Source organism: Rhipicephalus sanguineus, chromosome 1 (genome assembly GCF_013339695.2).
Source record: "Rhipicephalus sanguineus isolate Rsan-2018 chromosome 1, BIME_Rsan_1.4, whole genome shotgun sequence".
Taxonomy (NCBI): Eukaryota; Metazoa; Arthropoda; class Arachnida; order Ixodida; family Ixodidae; genus Rhipicephalus; species Rhipicephalus sanguineus.
The window spans coordinates 11,359,106-11,379,563 of NC_051176.1; the positions used below are offsets into that span (position 1 = coordinate 11,359,106).

At 44.9% G+C, this 20,458-nt stretch overlaps 1 protein-coding gene and 1 long non-coding RNA gene across 2 annotated transcripts in view; one reads left to right on the forward strand and one right to left on the reverse strand.

Moving 5' to 3' along the window:
• LOC119389414 (papilin) overlaps positions 1-20,458 on the reverse strand; it is a gene marked incomplete in the record, with an annotated part of 1,122,639 nt that overhangs the window by 1,029,912 nt on the left and 72,269 nt on the right.
• LOC125757681 (uncharacterized) lies at positions 14,627-18,938 on the forward strand. The gene is made up of 3 exons (XR_007415430.1): positions 14,627-14,707; positions 17,907-18,079; positions 18,855-18,938. It is a non-coding gene; the product is annotated as an uncharacterized LOC125757681 (long non-coding RNA).

The window sequence follows — 20,458 nt, forward strand, 5'->3', positions numbered from 1 at the left end:
TTGGTCCAATGACGTGTAGAAAAGCGGCAGCAGTTAAAAGTTTATTATTCGTAGTAAAATCTCGGTACTCAGTAATTTACGTGCCTGCACAGAAGAATTCTTGCAACACGTCTGGTGCTTCTCTGTCAGGAAAACTGCAGCTACTTGAACTTATACACCACTCTCAATTATTTCAGCTCATAAGCGAAAAAAAAAATTGAAACATGCGAGAAAAAGACAGCTAACTAGTACCGAGTCTGCTGTGCAGTGACGGATGTTGTTTCATTCGCAGAGGAATAGTTGCATTACTAAGTGGACAAAGACGCTACTACAGCACAGCACTGTGGAATGTTTCCTGTCTAAATGAAGGTGATTGTGATAAGACAGAACATAAAAAATAGACAGACATTATGCGACTGCATTTGCATGGGAAGAGAGATGAATTATTTCTGTTCTAATAACTCATTCTGCCCAAGCAAAGTTTGTCTTATTTAGAACGTGCTGACGAACAACGTCAAGTTATAAGTCTACACACGAAGATTTTACTGCTTCATTCCTTCCATCTTGAGTACATCATCCTAATGCACACAAGCGCAGCATGAGGCGAAAAACTTATAACCTAAATAGATAGCAGCTAATTGTACGTGGTCGCGCTTCAGAAAAACGACATTAATAATAATTTAGCTAATTATAATGAAACAGATGCGTGACTGCACATTGCCGAACACATTGTGCTGTCAGCATTGGCAATAGAGCTTCACGAGTGGCCAGAAATGTACCCTACGCCGGCCTTGCGCAGGAAATAGTAGAGAAAGGCCTGACATATAGTTTCAGTATGCAACTGTACCAGTGAATGCAGGTGTTACGACATTGAAATTGATATCTCATTGGTCCAGCGACTGCATTTCAACGGAAATATGGACCCTCTAACACGTGTTTTCCATATACCAGAAAAAAAGAAAACTACGCACCTTGAAACTAACCCTTCACACAGCGTTTCGTATAGTGCTCCATCTTTACGCAGAAAACGACTCTGTACAAAAACGTACATTATTTCACTAGTGAGCTTAAAGAGACCACACAAAATGGAATAGGGATGTACAAAGGTAGGCGCACCTATGTACTACAAGATCTTTAATATTATAACGATGACTCCAGCTGTATTAGGCACCAAGCTATCTCAAGGGATATCCCAAGAGGCATTCGTGTGCTTCTTGGTGCAATATTCTTGGTGAAACATTCTATATTTATGTTAGTGCAATATGTGTGCAATGTTCTATATTGACAGGCATCAATTTAAACATGTTTCAGTAATCAAATTTGATGTGTAAGAATAATTGCCATTGTTTTAAATGTTTCGCGCTAGTTTCATGCATAACGGTCTTAGGTCAATGAGCAGGCTTTCCGGTATGGATTCATGGTGATTGGATGCCACTCAATTCAATTGACTGATTATCAAAGTTCATATCTGCGGTTAAAGTATTGCCAATTGAGTTCGCTATTGAACTTGAAAGATGAAGGCAACTGATATGAAGCCCTAATTAAGACGAATCGAAGCGCCGCATGGTCGTTAATGGCATTTCAGTTAATCTTATTTTCACCAATATGGGTAAAGTAGCTAAAGTTGTCAGTGCAAAGGCAAACGACATGTAAGAATGCACCCATTGTGGAAAGGAGTGCGGAATAGGAAATATTCATTCACCACGATGTTCTAGTTGTTATGGTGCTCGACTGCTGAGCCTAAGGCCGCGAAAAGAAATCCCGGCCGCGTCGGCCACATATTCAAAGGAATCGGAATGCGTGAGGCATGTGTACTTAGATTTAGGAGCACGTTAAGGAACTCCAGGTGGTCGACATTTCCGGAGCCCTCCACTATGTCGTAGTTCATAACCATATCGTGCTTTCGGGACGTCAAACCACAACACTTTTACAGCAAAAGCTGTTATGAGATCATTTCACCGGCCGTTTATGGCGCCGTAGTTGTCCGCCGCCGCCGCCGCCGCCGCCGCCGCTGTCCGTAACCAGTATCGCTCGAAATAAGGAAAAAAAACGAAATAAGAACAAATTCTAGGATGCAACGAGGATCGAACCTGGGACCTCTGCGTGGGAGCCCAGTATTCAACCTCTGAGCCATGGCGGTTTTTTTTTGCTTTATTGCCTGTTATTAGACACGTACATCAAACAATAAGTCCATGAAAGAAAAGACAAAAGTTGTGTCTGTCCAGTAGGACTGACACAACTTTTGTTGTGTCAGAAATTTAAAATTCCTTGAGCGCTGTCAAGGGTTCTACCCTCGACAACCACTCAGGTACAAACTCCTGAGCTTTCTGGAGTTCCACAAACTTAGTCATACACTCACGAAAATACATCCGTGCGTGCCGTGCGTCAGGATCACAATAAAACCCCGCCATGCGAGCCCGCCATAAACAGTGAAGGCCAATTAGCATAATCAAGTCAAAATGGAGTCCCGCTTCATCATTTACTGGCAGAAATCTTATACCATGTGGATCTAACGGCAAATCCTTCTTTATCGTCTTTTGAAGCCCATCCCAAAAATAAACTCCTTCCCAGCAATGTAAGAAAACGTGGTCTATAGTTTCCGGTTTTTTACAGATGAGGCAATCTGGCCTCCAAGGTAAGAAAAGACCACGGCCTTCTTGAAATGCCTTGACAGATAATGTACCCGTATGAAGCTTAAAAAAGAAAGACTTCGCGGCAGGAGCCACTTGCATTCTCTTTACCCTCTTAAGCACATCTTGCCCTTGACCTCCAATGTATATGGCTCGGTATAGAGGTACAGGTAGAACAGCATCTCATACATCTTTGTAGAGCTTTTTACGAGTCACTGAAAACAGATACTCATTAGAAAATTTAACAGATAAAAAGCGTACACTTAGAATAACCTCCTTAAGATACCCGCAGACAGCGCCTGTCATGTGATTCGTACCAACCACATATCCAGGTAAAGCCCGCATCAGTCTCAGTTGGCACACCGTACGCAGGAAAGGATCATTTGTGTTGCGGAAGAAAACGAACCTGTTTACTACTTGGCGTATGAAAAGATGTGGTAATCCCAACCCTCCCTGTTTCACTCGTCTAAACAGATTAGTTCGACTGCATCTCTCCCAATTCGACGCCCAAACGAAAACTGCGAATATGCGATGGAGCTTCTGTATGTTTGCCCTTGAACAATGCAATACTTGCATAACATACCAAAGCTTTGCGGCAAAGAACAGATTGCAAACAGTCGCTCTCGAAAACATTGACAGGTGATTACCGTTCCATCTGTTGGCTTTCAGCTGAATTTCTCTCGCTTGTTCTTGCCAGTAGTTCTCATTATCTTTATAATATTCCAGTGGGATACCAAGGTACTTAACGGGTGTGGTCACCCACTTAACATTGGCAAAATAGTCTGGTCTTGATGGCCACTTTCCATGCCAGAAGCCCAGGCACTTTCCCCAGTTCACAAAACTGCCAGTTGCATTGCCAAAGCTTTTAACTACTTTTATGGTAGCGCTAACACTTTCTTGATCAGTACAACAAATTGCCACATCGTCTGCATACGCGAGAATTTTAACTTCCGATGCTTGTAATCTAAAGCCGTGAATGCTGCTGTTTTCACTTATTGCTAAGCACAAAGATTCTATATATAGACTGAACAATAGAGGACTGAGCGGGCAGCCTTGACGAACAGAACGCCTTATGTCAATGGGAGCGCTCAGTGACTTGTTGACTACTAGACTAGTCGTGCACTTCCGGTATGCCATAGCTACTCCATCTCTGATTATTGATCCAACATTGACATGGTCGAGCATGGCAAGCAGAAGAACATGTGAAACACAATCAAAAGCTTTCTCGAGATCAATCTGTAGAATCGCTACACCACCTTGATCGGCGTCTCTGAGCCATGGCGGTGCTTGAAACTGCTTTGCAAAAAGGTCCTATACAGGCTTCAAGTCGGGAAGGAACCACATTAGCATATGCAATATAGCGTGGTAGAAGAGTAAAATAAGCACCAAGCGTCGCACAACGCGAATTCTGTAACCAGGCGTCAAACAATGCGAATTGCGCAACGAGTAAGTTGTTGAATGCTTCCAACCCATTATAAAGGGGTGTGCCATAATTCTTCATCGTCATCAGGCACAGCATCAACAAAGTGCGCATAATGCCTTACATGCGTTTAGCAGGTACCACGGCTCTCTGTGAAATGACGAAAAATGGCACAGTGTCTGCTGCCCTGCTTCTAAAAAATTACAATGATTTATAGCGTATTGGGTTCCTTGCAAGTGCACTTGTATTGGTTGCCAAAGAAGCCCATAAGCTTTAACAATGTGCTTGATTGGGCTGGTTGGTTCTACCAAGCCGTCTACCAAGCCCATAAGTTGGTCGTCTACCAAGCCCATAAGCGCATGATCCATTTCCTCGGGGTCTCAGTAAAATTACAATGTTTTATAGCGTAGTGGGTTCCTCACAAGTGCACTTGTATTGGTTTCCAAGGAAGCCCATAAGCGCATGATCCATTTCCTCGGGGTCTCAGTAAAATTACAATGATTTATAGCGTAGTGGGTTCTTCGCAAGTGCACTTGTATTGGTTGCCAAGGAAGCCCATAAGCGCATGATCGCATGATCCATTTTCTCGGGGTCTCAGTAAAGTTCTTCGCCCCCCCCCCGTCTCTCTCCCACGTCAACGTATGTTATACAGCATGACGGGAGAGGGAAATAGCGACCGGGCGTCACCCAATGCAAATTACATAACTGGTGGGCCGTTTAAAGATTCCAACCCCTTAAAAGGGGCTGAGCCATAATTCTTCATCGTCATCAGTCATCGCGTCAACAAAGTGCACATAATGCCTTACAGACGTGTAGCTGGTGCCTCGTTTCTCCGCAGAATGACGAATAATGGCTTAGTAGGTGCTTCCCAACTTCATAAAATTTGTGATTTATGGCGTAGAGGGTACTTTTCCAGTGTACTTGTATTGTAGCCCCAAGAGAGCTTACGACGGTCTCTAGTAACGCCGCTCTTCCAGCTTTCGCTGTGACTGTGCTGCGGTTTCAGCGCAGGCCTGGCGTTTTTTATGTTACTATTAGCAAACATTCAAGGGAATGTTAGATGGACAACACGACCATGGGCAGCATAACTACTTCGAAAGACTGTGGTATAGTATACGTGTGCTAGTTAGCATGATGGAAATGATCTATAGGTAAGTGCGAAAGGAGGGTAATTGCCTCTCCAGATGAATATGGCATCAGTGAGCACCAGTCTGGGTTACCTCTTTATTATAATACATGTAGGCGTCTGGTGACACATGAAGCTGTACGCATCCGCCCCATTATGGAGACGAACGCTCTAACACTTATTCACCGCTGCGGTTCGAAGGAAGTGACGTGAGGCTATTGAAGCGTAGGGGCAATTTAGTCTTGAAGTTTGATTCCAAATGACATGTATGCGCTTCTCGAAGTATTGAGGCTGGAGTTGCAACACAGTTGACCGGAGAATATAAAAGAATTGCTTGAACATGTCTTGCAGTATGGAAGAAATTAAACATGGCGCAGAGCACAGGTGACTAAGGTATCGTGTACCGATATGAAGAGAGATCCACTAGTCTTCACTGAATCAGTCTATTGAACCAGTCACTGAAAAGGCATTGAATAACTGGGAAGAAGCGTGTACCGCGCCATGCAATATTATGGTCTATAAGGTGTCGAAGTGGAAGCTGTGCAACCCCTCATGAAAGCCTTTGCGGCAAACATCCGGACGTTGTAGCCTTAAATCCTTAAGGAGCTAATAGCAAAGAAGACACGGTCATCGACCCGACGGCAGGATTGTCGCTGAACGAAAAATTTAGATGAATACAAGCAATTTGTCAAGACGGCTTTGCATGCAAGGTAAAGTATTTGAGCTTTTCGGTACGTATAGATTGAGATTGGCCGAGGACTCCGGCTGCGCAGCGAGCACACATCTCTAACGTCATAACGACTCTGATACAAGGTCAATAAAGGCGAACCTAGTGAATGAGCGAGCGCTCCAATAACATAGCCAGGATTTTTTTTTTTCGGGGGGCCGGGGGGGCAGGGTTCAACCATAGTTTATGTATGTCCATGCGTGCGTTTGCATGTGTGGGTGTATATATACACATGCAAAAATAAAAAAAATCGGGGGTGGAGGGTGTTTGAGCCTTACCTCCTCCTCCCTGTCTATGCCGATGGGGTTCGTGTGCGCTTTATACCCAGGCATTCATTCGCATCATTTTACACCTAGCTGCCTCCTCGAGCAACGCGAACTTTTCCGTTACACGCGTTACGAATAAATATCGCTAATATTGGAAAGCAAATGAGACTGCCATGGGAATGCGCCGGACAAGGCTAAAGCGTTCCACCCTTGAAAGGTGACAACTGAGTGCCCTCCGACCGTCCACCTACTGGTGTAGATGCTCCCGTGGATTACGGTAGCCATCTACTGCGACTAAAAGACGGTGGTGCTTTCCTCACGTGATTCGAGAAGGCAAGCATTTGTGTTATACTTTATGCTACGAGGCTGGCCTTGCTACAGGACGCGGGTTGCGAGGTGTTACTCCACTGGCTGCCCGCCCACGCTTATGTCCCCGGGAACAAGGAGGCACCTGGCTGCACCGTATGAAAGGAACCTTTCTTCAAATAAATCTAGTGGAAAGTTGGAACTCTTTCCTGTGCATCTTGTTTATTCACCTTTTCGTTATGCTATTGCCTTTTGCACAATGTGAACCAAACAGCCCAACAATAAAACAATGAGGCTGACAGGCTCGGCAAGAGTGCGGACGATACCAACGCGCCTCCTAGCGCAGCTGTCATGGCTGTGGACTTCAAACAACATCACCGGCGTCGTCACCTCCAGGGGGGACATCCTGACAAGGTGGGGAAGGGATATCATTGCAGCCCTTGCCATAATGTCGCCTCTCTCAGAGAGATACCATATTGCTGCTGCGGCTCCTGTGGCTCGTCGCCACCGACATTGCCAGGTACATTCTATCTTGCTTTACGTGCGGTGATCCGGATACCATCCTACAGCTGCTGCTCGTCTTCCTCACGCACGATCAGCGGAAGAGCCAGCTTCTGCCGGCCTTCCGTTCGCTGGGTCTCCTACATGCCAGCCGGGAAGATGCTCTTCCTGAAGATCCACCATGATAATGCCTTTCAGAGCCTGGTCGTGTTCTTTGACACGGCGCTGTCATCTGTCCTGCAGGCCAAAGGTTTCCGTCCCCCTGTGACAGGGAGCTGAAGTTCTCCCGTTCACGTACGACCCCTCCAGTGGCACTCTCAACTCTAGTGTTTAACCAGTTCAGGAGAGCCACGCCTGCTTCCTCTGGCCGCTGTACTCTGAACAAAAACAAAGTCCTTTGACACATTTTTGCTACTCCTGACTTGGCATATATATGACTCTCTGTAAAGAGACAGGTGAACTCTCTGTAGATGATTATACTCTCGTAGCAGAGTCGTAGGACCGAGAAAGGGGTGAATAGCTATCTCTAAAGAAAGGCATATACGTCGAAAGTCAGGACTCATCCAAATGAGCAACATGTATTTTTTTTTGTTAGAGTGCAACGTGCTCGAACTTCAATGGTTATCGCCCGCTTAACTCCCCCGACGGTGCTGGCGTCGCGCCACCGCAAGGGCTGCACAAAATAGTGCGAAGTGACTTCATCAAGAATCGCTTCTTTCTCTCCCGGCAACGTTATCTTGCTTCACTCTTGAAAGGCAAGTCTGTAGTGCCCTCTAAATTTTTGTGTTTCGTCCAATTCAATGTTCTCCGTGCTCACGTCACGTACCATTTTCGTTTGAAAAAGGACTATCATTTCCTTCTGTGATATGATATATTTTGCACTCTCCTCGACGAGAGTCAAGAAGTGTACGAATGTACATAGGGGTTTAATTGCAGGAGTGGATGAACGCACGAAGAGTGTTGTGCTTGTGTTTGAAGTCGGTCAGCCTTCCGGCGATTCTCTAGCGTTGACGTGATTACGATCGCGAGGTCGGGCCGCGGTGCGTACCATACAAACATGGCCAGCAACGAAAAACTGCCATGCCGTATGCATCCGGAATTTTTTCAACAGCAGCTCAATAAACTTATAAAGTTCAATTATTGCCTTCCCACGCGCATCTACAAGTCCCTCGTACAACGACAATCGGCAGGCAGCCATCTTTGCATTCCGAAGGGGGCGCTATTTAGTCCTGTCAAATAAATTTCACATTTTTCGAATAATAATGACCTGTGTAATGAGAGAGAATAAACGACTTTATCTGAGTAATGTGCAGACCTCATTTTGATGCGGTATCTGCGACGGAACACAAACGTGAAAGAAAAAACGTACTTGAACAAAATTCAAAATGGAACTGCACTCAGACTAATATTCTTGGAACTCGTTTATGCCGGAACCGAACCTCAGCAGAAGACAATAATTGTTACCGGTTCATACGACACGTTTCAAGCAAAAGGGCATGAACTGGGACTCCACAGATAAGCGATTCCTCATCGGCCAATCCAACCACGATGGCCAGCGATGGAATAGCTACAGACGAAAGTTGCAGGCTCGAACCTGTATGAACATTTACTCCTGGACATTGCAATGCTACTTTCGCCCACAGCTGAAACGTTGTTTCAAAGGGCTTTAGAATGTCCCAGTTCGGGCGTTAGGTCATCCCACTATTAACGCGATTGCGTTAAATAGCTCGTTTATCAGAAATTCTGACGGCGGCATCGTTGTTCGTGAGCAAAAAATCAACGTTGTCCGTGACCGAAAAATCGAGAAATATGCAAATAAAATAAATAATAAAACTCTTCGGCCTGAGTAACAATCGAATCCAGGCCTTGTGCACGGCAAATAGGTGTTCTACCTCAGAGCAACGCCATTCATTGCAACAGACTCGAAAAAAAAATCGCTGTGAATGTCCTGTAATGGTAGGAATCTAGTCTACTTAACAAATTTACTGTTGCGTGGCTGAAGAGCAGAATCGCACCAGCTGTCAAAACATGTGAATTGCGCAACGAGTGGATGTTTTAAAGGGCTGCCCATTACAAAGCGCTGAGACATATATAATCATCACCACCAGCGAAAGCATAAAAAAAGTAATTCATTCTAAAAAGACAGGGCGTGCAAACACGGACACAAGAAAGAAGTCAGGACACCACAAACGCCGACTAACAACTGAAGAGACGCACAACGGCTGGAAAGAAAGAAGGCACGAAAACTTATCTGCGCATGCCCATCCAACAGGCGAACCTATCAATCCGGCACGCGTGGCGGTCTACGTGGAAGATAACTGTTAAGGCATTTGACTTCATCTTTATGCAAGTTAATCGACGGTTGGCTCACGCATGCGCTACCACTATTCTCGATATGCCATGCTTCAATCATCAGGCGCGTTTCTTCATTTCTATGCCGGTACAACACTGCGCATTCATCAAATTTTGGCGTGCACGTACAATCTTGACAATGTAAGGATAGATCAAAAAGGTGAGCCTCCTGTTAGCGATCTCTTATGTTCTAATAATCTCTGGTTGATGCATCGGCCCGTCTGTCTACGTAGAAGCGGCCGCAGCTAAAAGGGATCTTATACACCACACTCGTACGGCAATCAGTGAATTTGTTGGTGTGTTTCACGAAACAAATATCGGTCCGCTTCTTGTCTTTTACTCCGTCATTCCTCCTCTGCACAGCGGCACAAATCTTACCTAGCTTATTGGCAGCCGTGAAAACAACATTAACGCCGTATCTAGTTCCTACTTTCTTTAGCCTGTGAGATACGCGATGAATGTACGGTATACCTACGACACGTTTCTTCCTATCGCTTTCTGCAACCATGCTCGGACTTAACATAATGAATTTCTTTAAACGTTCAGCGACCGTGGCCACTGCATCACGAGGATACCCTACATCTAAAAGACGTGTAACCTGTGCGTTAAAGCTATCACTCATTTTGTGCTCACACGACTTGATGAGGGCTGACTTAAGGCAAGACATACTTACCAACTAGCTCAGCTCTCTGTTGTTCTAAAAAAAGTAAGCAGCAGCGTAGGTTCGCGTGTTACCTTACGGACGCGTAGGGGGCCCTTCACTGATTCGCAAAAGAAAAAAAAATTATGACGTAGTGGGCGCTGCGGAACTGTTCTTGCAGTAGGCATTGTAGGATAGTTTGAAACGGGCAGTGTTACGTGCGCAAACGTTTCGTTTGTTTCCTTGCGGCACGGCTGAGGCATGCTCCGACAACCGAAGCTAGGCTACCAGTTGAAAAAGCGATGCACACGGGGCCCGACTACGCTATCGCGTTGTATTCATGAAGGCGAAGGTCAAGCGTCCTTGAAGTTTTCATTAGTAGAGAAATCGTAAAATTAGCATGTCACAATGCATGCAGAGAAAGAAGGTCCGCGCTTTCCGAATGTAAAAATAGGAATAGCAATGAGTTTATTATGACGGCTTCCTGCAAGCGTAACACTGCGGCCGCTTTTCCAGTGCGGGACTGTAACAGATGGTGACCGCACAGGAAATCGGCTTCTTACGAATACCATGGCTCGACGAAAGTTTGTCGCTTCTGCATCAAAACTTAAGTCATTTTGAACTTCTACAAGTTATACTCGGGCAGAGTGTGCATAGTATATTGAAGTCGCTTAGTGAAAAGACGGTGCTGGAAAGAAACGTGCGGAAAGCCTGCAGCTGTAGCAAAAATAACGAGCGGAAATTTGACATGAATTGTCCATCGCTTTTGAGAAGCATCAGTGCTCTCATGTAGAGAATAAATAAATAAACAAAAACAGCACAACCGTTAGCTATTTTTTGATAAAGACTAAAAATATGGGTATTTCCGATTCTTGTAATATTAGGAAAAAAGTGTGTGCTTTGTTTGACCCATTTCACATTCCGTGTCTCACTAGTTATCAGTCGGCAAGCAAAAGAAACCTTTTAACATCGTATGGGCTTGTATAGCATCGCACATCTGCTACTCGAACCCTGCCTTTTTTCTCATTATGCTCGATAGCTGCGACGGACCCCGGCGGCGGACACGGTGGACATTATCGCTACAAGATTTGGGTGTTTATTACCTGATAATAGCTGCACAGTAAAACGGGTTTATAGTAATTGTTCTTAGTCCTCATTATCAGTCGCGCAGAAAGAGCCGTGTCAATGGAATCTCGTTGTTTGGCATCGTTATTCATATGTTTTGTTTTTTCGATGCCATTCATCGAACACGAACATATAGTGCGATATATAGCTGCTGTTTTCTTTCAGGTCATTAGAAAAAAAATAGTATACATATACCCCAGAGACTAAATATGTATGACGTTACCTATAGACTACTGTAAATATTTTGAGTTAAATAGCAACTGCGACGCAATTTTAGTTTACGCAAATTATCAACAGTCAGAAACACATACAGCTGAAATATCTGCGTACAAATACATGGTTGTTAGCCACGTAGTTCTCTTATGCCAGCAGCATTTAAAGCGGACCGAACCAGGCGACGCGTGTACCTGGTGGATTTTATTACGATGTACGCCCTAGTATGTTGTCTTCAAGACGTTTTATTCTACAAGATCTCGGAAAAAAGTAATGTTTTCGACAGAGCTCAAGCTCACGTCTTCTTGGTTATGCCATTGTCAGGCCCCCCTCTCCCACGCCCAGCAGCACTGAAGGCCGCGTTATCACTTAAACCTGCCTTGCTAAATTTCCTCAATGGTCATGATTGCATGTCAGCGCCATATTATCCATCGACGTTCTTGTGTACTGTAACCGCAAGTAAGTAGCCTTTTTGTGCAATCTAAACTCCGTTGATTTTGACCTTAAGTATACACGTAACGCAGGAAACATGATGGCTGTACGAAGATCCAAGTTTATTAAAAACGTTATCCTGGTATGTATCATCCTCTCAACCAACTATATCGAATATCACGCATCAGGATTGCACCCGTCTCAAGCCGGTTTCAGACCCAACATGGGAACGCACAACAACCTCTGGTTGCTTCGAAGAGTCCTAAATCGAAACTCACGATGCGGACCTCCTGACTATATTTTAGCAGTCGACATGCGAAAAGCTTTTGACAACGTCAAACAGGACCACATCCTATCGAATCTAGCAAGAATATACCCCAGCCAACGAACGCTTGAGTGGATCGCAAGATTTCTAGAAGCACGACCAGTACGACTTCGCGCCAATGGTAATACGTCCCCTGCGACTTACTATCTCGACCGAGGCGTTCCTCAGGGCTCTATTTTGGGTCCTCTGCTTTTTAATGTTGCCATGCTCACTGTAGCCCAAGAACTGGAATCGAACACTGGTGCCCGCTATACCATATATGCGGATGATATAACCATTTGGACCGAAGCACAGGACTATGGCGGGAACATTCAGGATATGACAAATGAACTTCAAGCTGCTCTCATTGCACTCGAAGATACCCTTCCAAAAATAGGACTGGCCTTAGCGCCAGAGAAAACTCAACTTCTTTGCGTCAATGGTAGACGTAGTGCTCTTCCAACAGAGCAGGCAATAACATTAACACTAGGACCGCATCAAGTAACAGCAACACACGGGCACATTAAAATTCTCGGTATTCCCATCCATAGCTGTAATACGGGACATCTTTGGACCACCGAGCTCAAAAAACAATGGCCAAAGCTACTGAACACAATAAGGCGCATCTCCAATAAATTTGGCGGAGCACGCCAATCAGCCTGCGCTACCATAGTCAGATCAATCGCTATTGGCAAAATCACTTACGGAGGCACCGTCATATCGCTGTCAAAAAAAGCCGAAAAAACTCTTCAAGTTCTCCACCGACACATCCTTCGGACTATCACGGGCCTCCCTAAGTTTACCAATATACAAAAACTGCAGAACCTAACGCCCATGCCACCCATTGATGACATTCTTAGAAATGCGCAGACATCTCTGTACAACCGTTTACACCTCACCATACAGGGGCAAGACACCCTGCTTTGGGACACCCGACGTGTCCGTATGGAACCCCGGGACATGGCTAGTGAAGATAACACCCTTAACTTTCCTCTCCTATGCCACTCCAAGACATCCACACCACTCCCAATCGGAGCCACTGCGGCGAGACAGCGGCTTTCTCAGCGACACAATCTGCACACCACCAATGCCGTATTTACCGACGCCGCTCTCGATGGACAAAGCCTGGCCTTAGCATGGTACAAACCATCGACCGGTGAGGCCAAGCGCTACATATGCAGAATGGACTACGCGACGCCTACACAAGCAGAACTTTTGGCCATTTGGACCGCCCTACAGGATAACATAGCGCCATCAACTATCTACACGGACTCATATGAAGCACTAAAGGACATCGAGAATCCCAATACAGAAGATGTTGCAGCTTTACGCATCCGCAAAATTCTCCTGCACAAACAGAAGAATGGCATTGACACAAGAGTCGCCTGGACGCCGGGTCACGTGGGGATCCAAGGGGGAGGTAACGAGGTGGCACACAGTCTCGCCACCTCGAATGCTGGAGTTCTACCATATCATCTCCAACCTCTCCTACATGGATCTCCCGATCTTGGTTGCCACCCCTACACGAATTTGCCACCGAGCTCTCATTCCGAAATGGCACGACTGCGATGCTTCCTCAAGTACACTAACCGGGAGAGACTCAAAGATGTCACCCCTCCTCGTATCTTTAAGAACCTCGCCCTCAGCCGATCTCAGGAGATATTTATTAACAAAGTGCTAGCAAACACAGCCACTACCCCTCACATAATTCATCAATGGCAGACTCTTGCTGACCGGAAGAGGGGCATAGACACCTCCGCCCCCTGCATATGTACCTTTTGCCACTCTCCATGCATAGCCAACATGGAGCATCTTATTTTACGTTGTCCTGCCCTACATCCTCATCGAAGGAACAGCGCCGTTTTTATGCATCCCGATTTGGAAGCAGTACAAAAGGACATACTCGAACACCCTCACCAGCTTATCACATTAGCCCACTTCGGAGTTAGTAGCGGCTTGGCGCGCGTGATTTAGTGTGTGCCTACCAACCTTCCCCCACCCCCAACCTCCTGATCAGTGGCCTTCGGTCCTCCCTTTGCCTAATAAAAGAATCTATCATCATCATTAAAAACGTCGTCTTCCTCTGTCACCACTACCACACCCCACCGTTCTCGTGTTGTTCGTCACATACATTTATCCTGCTAACGCCATCTCGCAGTCATTAAGACATAAAAATCACTCAGATAAAATACGCGTAGATTGCCTTATGATATCATTATTCTTATTACGTCACGATAAAAATGTGTTACATGACGTCTGCTTTAAAAATATTTCTGCAGACAAGACAAAGCCTAAGATCCCGCACATGGCCACAGAGCTCTGTCGCAAGCTTACGGAGAAAGAGAAATGAAACGTCGTAATTATGGCATAAGACTCATGCAATAATTAATTTTAGTCCAGAGGCTCATCTCTGGCATAACACTAAAAGCAATAGTGCTTTGTGGATAATTGATTGATGCCACGGTGCACGCATGTTACCTCATTGTTAATCCTAGAGACGGGTACGTATAAATATGGAAGCTGCCGGTCTCCAAGCACTCCATCCACCGAGGGAACTTCGAAGGCAGACAGCATGAAGTTTGTAGTGCTCTCTGTTGCTCTAGCACTGGCTCTCAGCCAGGTTAAGGGACAAAATCCAGTGTGGGCGGATGAAGAGAAATTTGGTGCAAACCAAGACGCCTGGGAGGTATAAACGATTTCGCATTGCTTCTTATCTCTTTAAATGAAGGAAGTTCTGTTAGTGAGAAATTGTGAATGTGTGGCTTGCGAATTCACGCTCCGTAGCTCTTCCTGCTATCAGTCGATAATATTTTACCTTGAGATTAAAATGAACGCAAGTCGTGGTAGTTTTATTGCTTTTAAGTATCATCTTAGGCCGTACAATATTCACTAAATTGGTTGGTCCTGGAAGCATGGCTAACCGGTTATGGAAGAATGTTGCTTTGTAGCTTTTTCCGCCAACGCCTGTCATCTTCCTCATTTATTCTATACGAATATACATGGATAACGCAGTTAGTTGTGGTCGAATGGAATAAATAGTAAATATTGTTGTTACAGAAAATTAGATTCATGATAACATGGGTACAGAACGCTTTCGCTTTTTTTCGTAGCGCGTAATTCCATGCAGCCCTATTTTACTGCGCTTATATTAACTCTATTGAATCCATGCCTCAAAAATCTCAGGTGTGTTAGCCGAATTTTGCAGGTAATGTGTATATGGTTGCATAGAAAAATGTAGTTGCTTAGGGATTCCTACAACGATATTCTGCAACATACCTGACCACAGAAAAAGCCATGCAGACATGTGAGTTGTCGTAGAATAATTCCACAGTGTCGTGTGTATAGGATAAGCCGGCCGACCAGAAATATTTTATATTTATTGTGACCCTAATAAAACACACTCAGGCTTCATGGGTGATTTTGCGAACGCGAACGCTACAATAACGTAATCATTTGTCTGTATGAACTAGCCGGCAAGAAAGTTATGAAATTTTGATTCGAGAGTCGTGTAATTTACTAGCTGTCAAGGAGATTGCTCATTTTAAGATACAAGAAAAGGATGCGCCAGGCTGAATCGAGTATATATATATATGAGATTTTTGATGCCAATAAGCCAACAGAACTCTGTAAAAATATGGGCAGTGATTTTCGCGCATGAGTAGCTCGTGACACCACTCTATCGTAACATATCCGTCAGAGCCTGCTGCCCAGTTGTACTTTTTAAATTGTTGTGCAAGAAATACCTCTGGATACATTCTAACTATTGACCTTATTGCTACGCTGTTACAACCGGTCATTTACGCACCGACGACTCTGTCCGGTAGAATGTTTTTCGCAAAACAAGCGAAAATATACTCCATGTCGCAAGCTGGTTGCAGCACTGTGGAAGCTACGGGGCTGCTCAGCCAATAGCAGGAGTGAGCACACCTCACGATGTATTCATCCGCGTAGCGTCGTCTGCTCGGCGTCCCCATAGCCGTAACGCGTTGTGCGAGTAAAGCGAACAAGTGGTACCAACTAACGCTGTTAGCGCTTGGCAGCAGCGGTAGCGCCGGGAAAAAAAAAGAAGGAATAACATGGCAGCACACGTCGACGCTGGTTCCATGCGCCTCGAAATTAAGAAGTCGCCGTCGAGAGCTGTGCGGCCCGTACGTTCTAAACCGACTCTTTTGTTTGCGTTATATTTGCCTCCCGGTGCTTCGACAGCAATGTACTCGTGTCTATTTTGCACTGTTTCCAAGATTCATTCTCAAATTCTCGGCGACAAGGCTTAGCAGGCATGGCTGAACAAACAGCTAATAAAAACGTGCCTGATACTTTGTCCTCAGCACGAGATGGCACAAAGTGATAACAGATTACACCGTTTATTTATTGCTGTCAGGATAGCGGGCAAGTAGCAAACGCGAGTTCGAATCGAAGCGGGCGATCGCGTCTACATGGGCGCTGCCATGTTGGTTCGTCATCACAACTATGGGAAGTTACCGATGCAATAATTAAATTCTCATGACGTACATGCGAATCCTGCTTAGCGCATCACGTATTGCTGTGACGCGTATCACCTTCTCTAATTATAGTGCAATTACAAACGGAACTATGTTTTGGTGCGCAAGAGTGTGACTTGCTTACACCTCGAAGCTTCCACCCTGCTGCAACCAGCTTGTGAGATGGAGTATAGCTCCGCACATGGTCCGCAGTGTACATATTGTTCCTAAAATCATCCAGCCAGGATCCGCCCCAAAAGTGGCCGATATGGGCGTAATCTAGCCTTCTGTATATTTATCCTACAAAAATGAGGCATTTCCTGGTCGGTTGACGCGTGTTTGCTCAGAAGATTCTCTTTTTTTTTTGCTTTTAGAGCTGCTGTGTCCTTGAGTTTAAAAAAAAATGTTAGCAGGTAATACGAAACCAATCACTAGGAAGTAAGCGTCGACTGTGTAATTTTTGCGGTTGCTTCTTTTTCTTTTTCATTTATTTGAATAGCACTTTAAACAAGACAAGGTCACGTAGTCTGAACTCGTGCACCGCACCACCTTCGTGCATTATTTTCTACCACGTCTTTTATAAGCTAACCGACATTCCTACATCGGTTTCCAATTTCAATATTCTGGCTGGGAGGCGCACGGAACGTAGCCGTGACGCAAATCAAGAGCACATGGTGACCATGAAGATCACACGCACAAAGAGAAACAAAAAAGAAACATCCGCGTAGAAAAATTGTGTGGTGGTTAGAAGCATGCATAGCTCAGTATAACTCACTAACTCGCTGTTAGGCGAGTTATTCATGAATCACACTAAACATTTTTACGCAAGGACGAAAATAAAGAAATCATAAGAAAGAGAGAATGAGACAGCGGAAAGGGCGAGCACTAACCCTAGCGCTCCCCCTGTTCACTGTTTTTCTCTTTCTGATTCAAATCTTTTACTTCGTTCTTCGAATAAAAATGGCTTATGTGAAGCGAGCATAAGTTTTGGCGGAAAGGGCATCATCAGGTGCGTCCTAAAGTTGAACGCTGCCTGGTGATTTTTGGTGAGTCAGGAAAACTTTGCGCATCATGACCAGATTACTTGTGTTCTACCATATTGCATCGTCTCCTCTCCCCCGTCACATCACTGTCTCTTACCACAGAGGTCGTGAAGTCGCACCAACCAATTCACTAACAGTCCGAATACATTTGTAGAGTATAATCATATCTTAAGTTTGTTACATGAGAAGATCAGTTCCTGAATACGTTCCATGTATAGTCGACAAGGGATCAGGTGATCTTTTCCTTACACGATATTCATAGAATGCGAGATACAGAGGGATCAATTTCAACCAAAACATTGTTAGACGTTGCGAAAGGCATCGCAAAACTGTGAATAAATCTGGTTTTAATTTCTTTCAGAGCTTGAAAGCAGATGCAAGTTCTCCCTATTACATGCTATTAGCGACATATACGGACGACCCTGTATGGGGCCGCGACTTTACTTGCCTGAAGGTTCAGGCAACGGATGTGAACGAAGCAGAGAAGAGTATTCAAGCTGTAATTACATATAACCATGAACAAGAAGCTAGCTAGTAAGTCTCTTCACCTTTGTTATTATTTCTTTAACTAAAAATGTATATTTCGTAGCAACAGAGAGCAAATGTGGAACGAGAAAGCATTCCATATTCCCTGCGAAAAATAATTGGAAACTGCTTCTAAACAAGACAAAACACGTTCTGGATGTCGCGACTGCCAGACATTATAAGCCCAGTGAAAGCGCACGGAAAGTGACGAACACACCGCAAGCCGCCCATTGTGCTGCCCAAAAGTTCACTGACGATAACGATCGAATGTATATGAACCCGAAAGTCATGGTTTAGCTTATTCTACTATTCACTGACACAGCACTATGTACATGAGACCATAAATCGGCAAACCGACTCATAAGTCTTCCGACGGAGATCGGGCCTTGAGTCTGAGTCCAAGTGAGTCCGGTTGAGGAAAGGTTTAGTGAGCTTTAGTGCGACTGAGTCCGCTTGCGGAAAATATTTATGACTCTGAGTGAGCCCTAAGCGCAAAATGTATTGAATAAGTCTGAGTGAGCTCCACATTTTATTGCTAACCTATGCAGGAGGGAGAATTGAACCGTTGTGAATCTTTTAGTCTCCTAGCCAGAGCGTCCATATTAAGAATATCCATATATTTTTCTACCCATGATAAGGCCACTCTACATATATACCAGGGGTAATGCTCAGTAGCCTACGTTTTTTATGAAGCACTGTTTCATGATGTCGATTATGTTGCGGTGTTGTTCATTGGTGTTCTGCCTAAAGTGACCTCAGCACCCTATTTCTGCTAACATTTCAGCAAACATCCAATGAAAAAATTTATGCTTGATTTTCTTCTTCGATTACAAGAAGGCAAACGCCATTACATACAAGACGGAAGGTGAGTGTTTCTGCTGGTATTCTGAAAGATGCAGTGAGTGTATGGGTGCCGCTGTGAACCATAAGCAGTTTTTTGCGGGCGTACAGATTTGAGAGGCGCGAAGCGCATAACCGACGATTCGAAATGGACTAGCCATTGACTTGGTGAAGGAGCAGGCGCTGAGGTGTGCCTTGCGAGTTGGGATACGTTTTAACGCGACAGTGTTAAAGTTCTCGATTCGCAGAAATTCCTACGTCGGCCTCGGTGCCAGCGTCATTCGTTGTGAAGCGAAAATCAGCGTTGTCCGTGAGCTAAAAACCAGAAATAGCCAATTAAAATAAATTATAAAACCTTAGGTGCGAGTGATAGTCGAAACCAGGCCTTCTGCGGGGCAATCATGTGTTCTACTAGAGGGGCACGCCATGCTTGAAACAGCTTCGAAAAAAAAAACGCTATAACGTTGTCCATGCAGTGGCGGGAGTCTTTAACAGATGTAATATTGCGGGCAGAAGCGTAGGATAACGCCAGGCATAACATGCGAATTGCGCAACGAGCGGGTGTTTTAAAGCCCACTTATTACAAAGCGCTCAGACATATTTAATCATCATCAGCAGCAAAAGCATCACCGAAGGTGGAGCAGCTGCGTAGGTTCTCGTGTTGCCTTACAGACGCGTAGGGCGCCCATCGCCACGATTCGCCAAAAAATGATTTATGGTGCTGTATGCACCTCGCAAGTGTACTTGTAGTAGGTATTTTAGGGTAGTTTTTAAACGACCAATGTTACGCGCACAGACGTCGTTTATTGCGGCACGATTGAGATATCCACCGAGAACCGAAGCTAGGCTAGTAATTGAGAAGGCGGCGCCCTGGGGGCCCGATCACGCTATTGTGTTCTACTATTGAAGGCGAAGCTCAAGTTTTCTTCAAGATTTTAGCTCAAGCGCTCTGTAAGGGTTACTGGCGTCTCTACTGAGCGCTGTGTGTACACCGATACAAGCGATGTGATAGGAAAAGCTTTCAATGCGTATTGAGTAGGAATCACTAAGGCTTGATACATTCGACGCCACTGACATTACCCGTCATCACAGCAGAATTGAAGTTGCCTGTAGCTCTCAGGCGGTGTTTCGTTTCCTACTGTACGCGAGGATATCAGATATTCGTATGTCGAGCACGGCGCGATAAGATAACGGTTTGCAAACTTTGCTGTTGCGCTGGTATTTTATTATGCGTAAGTTGTTTAATACGTTAACATGGTGAAGTTATACCAACTTGACATATTATATATATATATCCATCGAATGCACTCTCACTGTACTGATATTGCTTTTCCCACACGCTACGACATTGGGTAACAAGGCCAACAATGTTCGTCGTCTTTGGTTGCTCGGGCTAGGGCGTAGTGCCTGGGAGACGTATAGAGAGGTGTTATTCACACATGTGTAGTTTGCGGAAGGTAAATTTCCTGGTTGCGTAATTATATATAACTTTGTAGCTTTTGTGCCTTCCTGCCCATGTTTATATTGTGTTGCTGGTTAACGGCAATA